Source organism: Mustela lutreola, chromosome 3 (assembly GCF_030435805.1).
Source record: "Mustela lutreola isolate mMusLut2 chromosome 3, mMusLut2.pri, whole genome shotgun sequence".
Lineage (NCBI taxonomy): Eukaryota > Metazoa > Chordata > Mammalia > Carnivora > Mustelidae > Mustela > Mustela lutreola.
Genome location: NC_081292.1, coordinates 147,775,922 through 147,784,567, shown reverse-complemented (window position 1 = coordinate 147,784,567; position 8,646 = coordinate 147,775,922).

Below are 8,646 nucleotides of genomic sequence, written 5' to 3'. Positions count from 1 at the left end.
TTTTTCTTGTTTTTGACTTCAAGCTTCACACTGTTGTGATAAAAAAATATACATGAATAGATTTCAGTCTTCCAGGATGTGTTAAGGCCTGATTTGTGACCTAGTATGTGATATATTCTAGAAAATATCCCTTGTGTACCTAAAAAGAATGTATTTTTTACTGCTTTCAGATGAATGTTCTGAATATAACTATTAAGTCCACCTGGTCCAGTATGTCATTCAAAGCTATTGTTTCCTTCTTGATTTCCTGTTTACATGATCTGTCCATAGATGTAAGTGGAGTGTTTATACACACACACACACACACTTACACACACACACACATATGTATATATATAAAAAGGTATGTATGTATATATATTTACTCTTGTGTTGGCACATAAATATTTCTAATTGTTAGATCTTCTTGTTGGATTGTCCCCTTTATTATGATATAGTGGCCTTCTTCATCTTTTGTTACATTCTTTAGTTTCGAGTCTAGTTTGTCCTATATAAGTATTCTAGGTTTCTTTTGATGCCCACTAGCATGATAAATGTTTCCCCATCTCCTCACTTTCAATCTGCAAGTGTCTGTAAGTCTAAAATGAGTCTTTTATAGGCAGCATATAGATGGGCCTTGTTTTTTTATCCATTCTGATATTTTATGTCTTTTAATTGGAATACTTAGTGCATTTACATTCAGAGTAATTATTCATAGATATGTATTTAGCCATTTTATTACTGATTTTGACATTGTTTCTCCCTTCCATTCTTGTCTTTGTCACTTTTGATATATCCTCTCCACTCAAAGAATCCCCTTCTACTTGGCTACCATCTTAACACCCCCCCCCCCATTTTTAAAACATTCTATTTGGACCATATTAAGGTCCAACTTTAAGCCATCAGTAAATCTATCTTCTGGGATAAAGTTCAAAATCTCTAATTACGTCCATAATATTACAAGATTTCAGGGTGACCAATCACTTCTTTAGCCACCATGGCTGCCACCCCTTTTCTTTTTGCATATTGACTTCTCTTAACTTCATAGCATGTATTCCCTGCTCTTTCATCATTTAAGTGCATTTGTTTTCTTTCTGGAAACCTTTCCTATCTTTTATCCTAATCAACACTTGCTCCTCATTCAGGTTTAGCTTATAGTTTACATTCTCTCAGAAAAGCCTTCCCTTCACCCAAGACTAGGTCACACTTCCACAGCACTCTGAATTCTTCTCATGCATCTAATTATAAGTTCATTCTCTATCTTTTGTATTAGAATTTCTAGGAAGTGGGAGATTCTGCCATTTTCCCTTCGTACCTAGACTATAATTAGCATTCAATAAATGCTTGGTGAATAAATGAATAAACTAATGACCCGATAAAAGTAGAGTAGTAACCCTTATACTATAATCCTATCTCAGGATACTAGCAGTATGTCACTTAGGATGCTATTGGCTTTGTCTTCAGATAAGCCTCTTTCTACCTTACAAAATGGTTATCATAGTTCTGGGCATCACATGCAGAGAGGATAACGTCCAGTGGAGGAAAAGCAACTATTTTTTTTTTTTAATACAGCAACTATTTTTTTACAGGTGTCTTTTTTTATAGCAAAGCATTTTCCCCCAAAACCTATTATAAGACTTCCCTTCATTTCTCATCGGCTAGACTATCAAATTTCAAAATCTAAATAACTGTAGCTCATCCATTAATTGTTTTTTCAAGTAGCAATGGCATTCCATAAAGAAGCAATTAGTTCATCTCCCAAATGATACAATCACCTAAATACTTTTCCTCCAGACAATCATCCTACTTCAGCATGCAGGCAAAATGCTTTATGCTTGATTCCCATTATGTCACAAAGAATACTAAAAAGATGTGTACTCAAATATCGAGCTTTAATAAAATCAATAATTTCTTCTGCTTCAAGAAGGACATTCTTTAAAAAAAAAAAAAGATTTTATTTACTTGTTTTGAGAAACAGAGAGTGGGAGAGAGAGAGAGAGCATGATTTGGGGGAGAGACAGAGGGAGAGAGAGAAGCAGACTCCCCACTGGGCAGGGATTCCAACCTGGAACTCAATCCCAAGACCCTGGCACCATGATCTAAGCCAAAAGCAGATGCTTCACCCACTGAGCCACCCAGGTGCTCCAAGAAGGACATTTTTAAGTAGACCTGTGTGTGTGTGTGTGTGTGTGTGTGTGTGTGTGTTGTTTTTACTGGAAATGTGTCATAGAATAGAGGTCAGCAAACTATAGCCCACAAGTCAAACCTAACCCACAACTACTCTTTTAAAGATAGCATTTTATGGGAATACAGCCATGCCCATTTATTTATATATCATCTGCTGGTGATTTTGCTCTTCAGCTGCAGAGTTTAGCAATTGAGACAGAGACTACTTGGCTTTCCAGTGCCTTCAAAAACTTTTAAATATTGGTCCAGTTTTCAGTCAATTAGTCTACCATCACTGGAAGTAAATTCTGGATTAGGACATCTCTACAAGGGGCGCCTGGGTGACTCAGTCATTAAGTATCTGCTTTGGGCTCAGGTCATGATCCCAGGGTCCTGGGATCAAGCTCCATGCTCAGCAGGAAGCATGCTTCTCCCTCTCCTACTCCCCCTGCCTGTGTTCCCTCTCTCACTGTGTCTCTCTCTGTAAAATAAATAAAATCTTAAAAAAAGAAAAATAAAAGAGAACATCTCTGTGATTGCCTATTCCTCATATCACTCTTCATTACCTCATTTTTTTATACATTTTTTTCTCTGGAGTAATACATAGGTCATATCATATAATATTATGATATGTTTAATTTTTAGTATCGTGGATTTCAATAACAATAGCAAAGTTTTCTTAACTTTCCATCTGGAAGTGATATTTTCATGCTTGAAGAAAGACCTTATCATTGCACTTCTATGTCTCAATTATATTCTAATCTTAATCACACAGAATTGCCCAATAATAAAAAAGCAGTTTATAAAAGACATTCCATCAAATAATGTGCTTTTTGAGGAAAAGTATTTTTCTCTTTGTGGCATTACAATTTATTATGATTTGTCCCTGGATTGCATTCTGGATTTAGTTTCTATGTTGAATCTAAAAAACATGCCTAATCAAGCAGTATTTCTTGGACTCCATAATAATTCTTGCCAGTTATCTTCAATAATTTTTTTGCCTTCTTGACTACGTCATGTACAGATTACACAATTAAATATACCAATGCCATGGACCCATTGTGGTTTATCTAAGGATTGGCTATAAGAAAAAACATAGTTACAGGATGATTATTATGTTGATGATTATTTGTGAGTTGTAGAAAGAGATTTAAGCAAATTACACACCAGATACTGATCTGGAAGGTGAAGAATAGTGAAGAATTTTAGTGAAGAAAAGTGAATTTTAATTGAAGTATAAAAAGACTGTAACAGCAAATTAAAATTTAAAAATCTGGTATATATATTCCCTAGAGAAGTAACCAGAACTAAATGCTTTATTAAGCTCTATGATAACATGATTGTAAAATGGAAGCTAAAGAAAAACATATTTGTGCAAATAGATCTAAAAATGAAAATTTATTTCTTATTCTATAGTATTCTAGCTTTAACTTGTACCACAGTTGTTAAACTTAAACACTTGGAAATAATGATGTAATATATATGTATAATTAGTTATATTAATTAGTTTCATAATGCCATGATATATAACAATATATTAAATAATACTAAGAAAATATAATTTATATAGCAATATAATATGTAAAATATATTTAATAACTACATATCTAAATAAATGTGTATTGATATGTATATATGAATGCATATTTTTTTAATTCAATAAAATTCTTGTACAGATTACCTCATTCATGCCTCACCACCATAGAGAACTGAGATCAGGAGACTCTTTACAGAAATGATTCAGCCAGTGAATAGTTGAAATGAGATATGAACCCAGGCTTATATGATTCTTCAAACCATGCTTTTCCCACTACATCATAGTGTAAAAGTAGGAGGAAAAAACTGTAGAGTCAGATATTTGTTTACAAACATATATAATCTATGAAATATTGTGCAAAGAATTCTGGTTATGACTGGGATGGTAAATTGTAAAAACTTCCTTAGGAAATAGTCACTTCTTTGAATTTTTTTCAAATTTCATATTTTGTCAAGGTGCATAAAATCTCTTAAATTCAAGATTTATATGAATGATAAATAACACAATCGTTGCATGAAAATTATTGAACCATATCTGAGATGCTAGCCTGCTTAGATTATTATCCTGAGAACAGGCTCTCCCATTTAGTAGCTCTAAACTATCCCCCAGGGAAACAGACCAGTAAAAACTATAGTACTTTTCCATTGGCCTGAGAAGAAAGCTACATGTAGTGTTAATATTTTCAGCAGACTCCTTTAGCAATTACGGTCTATAATCACTCACCTGGGACTGAGCATATGTTGTGCCGAATTGTCATTTGTCTTTCTAGATTAAAAGCAAGTATCTTGCCTGCAATAATCACTCAGGATACTGGTTGATGAGAAATCAAAGAGCTCCCTCTTGTCAGATCTGTGCGTGCTACTTTGATCTTCCGACCTGTATCCTTCCCTTACTCCTTCTATCATTAGTAATTCCCTGCTCCCTTGTCCTGGATAGCATCATGTCTTAACACATCTCTTCATTCCTTGCAAGAAAAATAAGTTATGGAGAAAATAAAGCAGAAGTTTATTTCTTACAAGTTCAAATAAAAAAGGATCTTTTTGTGCTACTTTTCTTTTTTGTTTTTACACTTAGTCATCATTCTTTTTTTTTTTTCTTTTTAATCTTTACTTAGAGGCTCACTTGAGGTCACTTCAAGGTCACTTGGAGGCTAAGGAAAAAAACCCTGATTCTTCAAGTTTGTAACTTTGCAAACCTGAGATTTAGTCATTTCTTCCCTGTATTCTAATTCTATAGGTACAACTAAAAACTATTATGCATTTCACATATCAGAATGGTATCTAGTTGCAAAAAACATGAAGAAGGTCTATATGTGATAATATAAATAATTTACATGTTTCATTGTTAACTAAAAAGGACTGTGTGAAGAGTTTAATCTCATTTGAAAAGTATGGCAAAATTATTTGAGTATGTACATAGATACTTTTATATGCATTAACTATGAGTAGACTTACTTGAGAGTAGTTTCTGAGTTCTGTGATAAAAATGGAGACTTACCTTTTACTCGTACACTTTTTTGTACCATTCAAATTTTTTTATGAAATGCTCAAGGTAATTTCAACTCAAAAAAAGTTAATAAAGTGACACAATTCAAGAGCTTTCAAAATATGATTATATAGACTATAACACATCCATCTATCCGTTCAAAAACCACTTATTAAATCTCCATAATGTGCTACCTTTCAAACTTGAGTTGTTTGGGGAGGAGCAGAGTAGGAAGAAGGGGAGTCAATGTGCCTCCAGGACACAAGCAGAGGGGTGGTATCAGCATTTCTGGAAGTTAAAAATGAATGCTTGTCTGGTCAAGGCGAATTTCACAGTCTGTGTCCAGGTTTTCCCAGTGCTCATTAGTTGTCTCAGCTGAAGGGTTTAATCGCTCATGTTGGGAAGTAATGGAGAGCTTGTTGAACCTTGGTAGTAACTGTTTGATTGAATTAGCTAGGACACCAGTTCACAGGGAGCAAACTAGAGATTGTGGAAATAGAGTTGTGAGACATGGAGTGGCATTACAAAGCGTAGCTGCTAGGGGCACCTGGGTGGCTCAGTGGGTTAAAGCCTCAGCCTTCAGCTCAGGTCACAATCTCAAGGTCCTGGGATCAAGCCCTGCATTGGGCTCTCTACTCAGCAGGGAGCCTGCTTCCTCTCTGTCTCTCTGCCTACTTATGATTTCTGCCTGTCAAATAAATAAATAAAATCTTAAAGCAAAAAAACAAAGCATAGATGCTAGATGAAATAATCAGAATCCTACCGCAGAGAAATCCTTTGAGACTGAGATCATCCTTTTTCACTGGCCACCTTTATGTACCTTAACATGGCAATGTGTGAACAACTTTCTGTCAAAAATAACTACAATAGCAGGCATGCTGGTGTGCATATAAACTACTTAACATACAAATAAACATTATAAAGAAGCAATTAGCTTCAAGATAGCTAAGAATTAGAGCTAAAGCTTGAAAACATGCTATGTGTGAAAATTACACTTACTCTATCACTAACCTAGATATATTACTATGAACAATTTCATTGTAAATCTATCATTTAAAATGGTGAAGATACCAATTTTTTTTAGATAGAATAAATTTGTAATATATGCTCTCCTTTAATCTCCATTTAAAAAAAAAAAGCCGTCTTCAGAAAAATCAGGAAGACAAAGAGACTACCAACTCAGTTTTCATTACACACCTTCTCTGGTTTGGACTTGATGTACAGTGTCAAATTCCCCCCACCCCCAATTCCTGTCTCTCCACAGGATATAGCAGACTTCGTTTAAGTAGATTTTGTGCTCAGCCACTATTTGGTTTTCAAGTGAATTATTTTTTCCTTTGAGATTGAGGTCTTATTCTTTACCTCCTGAGCCATTTTATTTCAATATATATATTTTTTATAACTGGCCTGTCAGACAAAAGATTAATTCCTATAAATAAAAAGAATAATACCCATTGGATTTTGCCTACTGCAGTCTACCAGATTAACTTTTTATTATTATTACTTTCAAAGAAAGAATTGTATCTTATTTTGGCACAGTACTTGGAGAATTGGCTTTTTTTTTTTCTTTTCCAAATTGAAAATCATTAGCTATACTATCTGAAGAGGATAATGGTCTATCACAGACAAAACTTGTTTTAGCTTTTCTTTTTTTCTTTGCAGTTGCTCTGTGCTATTGGCCTCTTCTGGATTTGCACAGTAAAATCTTTCTATATTTCTTACCCAAACAGGATTTTCCAACAAATCTCGAGATTTAGGAAGTCACTGCTGCTTCCAGGAATTTATGTTGCCCAAAGCCAGCAAACAGACTTAGCCAATATTACAGAATGCTCTGGGCTACAGGAAAGCTGTTATTTGACCAGATGTTATTACAGAGTAGAAAAACAGATTACTCTTTATATTTTGGTTCTACAGAAACCTTTCATAACATAGTTATACCTAAGGAAATACAGAAATTCATTTGTCAGAAAACACTTTAGCTAAATGGTGTCAAACACTAGCTGTGTCCTTGCCTAGCCATATAAAAACTCATGCTTATGACTTCACTTTTAAGAAAAAAAAAATTAAATGCCAAGGCCAAAATGTAGCTAACTTTAAATGTAGCGACCCTTATCACTAGACTCTATTAAGCTGCTGCATTATTACTAGCACAAATTATTGTTTTTCTCCCCTCATCTGTATTCCCCTTTTGGGCCAGCCTATACTCCTAGTAAAACCTTGAATGCTATAGCTATTGTTAGGGATCCTTTAGAATTTCTCTTATAAAGTGTTCATTTGGGTTTTGCATGAGAACAAAAACTAAGTTACCAGCCCACCAGCTGACATGAAATGATACTCTTCTATGATTAGTTCTTAAAACAAATTGTCATTTATTCTCATAGTTTTTCTCATGAAAGTTTTTAGTATTTTTACTTGTTTTGATAATCATCTTAATTTTTGCTATAGAATTTACCTGAGTATTTTTCATGTATCATTTTTATTTTCCACTTCATTCATTTTAAAATTAGTGAAGAAAAAATGTCCTGGCAAAAAGTTTAAAAAAAATACCGGTGCATATAGAATAAAAATTATAAGTTCCCCTTCACACTTTTACTAACTCTACATAACAATTTTATTCCTTCCCCCAATATAGCCACTATCCTTGCAGAATATTCTCAATTTACATTTATATACTCTTACAGATTCTAATTTTCCACTTCTAACACATCAAATAACCAAGCTATTTGAAATTTTTTTCTGAAGTAAAATTAAATGAATAAAGTAATGACCTGAATCAAATGCTTGTGCTATATTGTTTGAACTTAGTGACATTTCTTGGTTTCTTAGAAATATTTATTTGTTTTTATGTGCCTTTCTGAGTTCTTAATAATTGTAGTTGCCAATTAAGTAACTGCTGGGTAAATACTGTGTTTTTGTGGTTTTATTTTAGTGTTGCTTATTTTATTTCTTCCTACTTGAAATTGAGTTTTTGTTATCAGTAGTGTTAGGCATATGTATGAATCAAGTCAGTTGACCCACAGTCATAGTCATGATGGATTTATAGCAGCACAGCTACCTTCAATTGGATTTCTTGATCACTCAAAATGCCTCTTTATAATAACATTCTATTGTCCTTATTCTGCACCTACCTTTTAGCTCATTTAAACCTATAGTCCAAATGATGAAATCATCCACTATAACTGTTTACTAACTGTAAAAGTAAGTTCCTCAACTATTTTTTGCTAAATTGATCTATGAAATGTTAATATATTTGTATAGCAAAATCTACTTTTTTAAAAATTAAATTATTTTAATTAGGGAAATATATTTGATGAGCAATATATGATCTATACAAGGTTCATTTCAAATGCATCACTATTGTTTTGTCTTTTTTAAATTTAAACTCCAGTTAATTAGCATACAGTATAATATTAGTTTCACGTGTACAATAGAGTGATTATCATTTCCACACAAAACCCTGTGCTTATCACAGTAAGTGC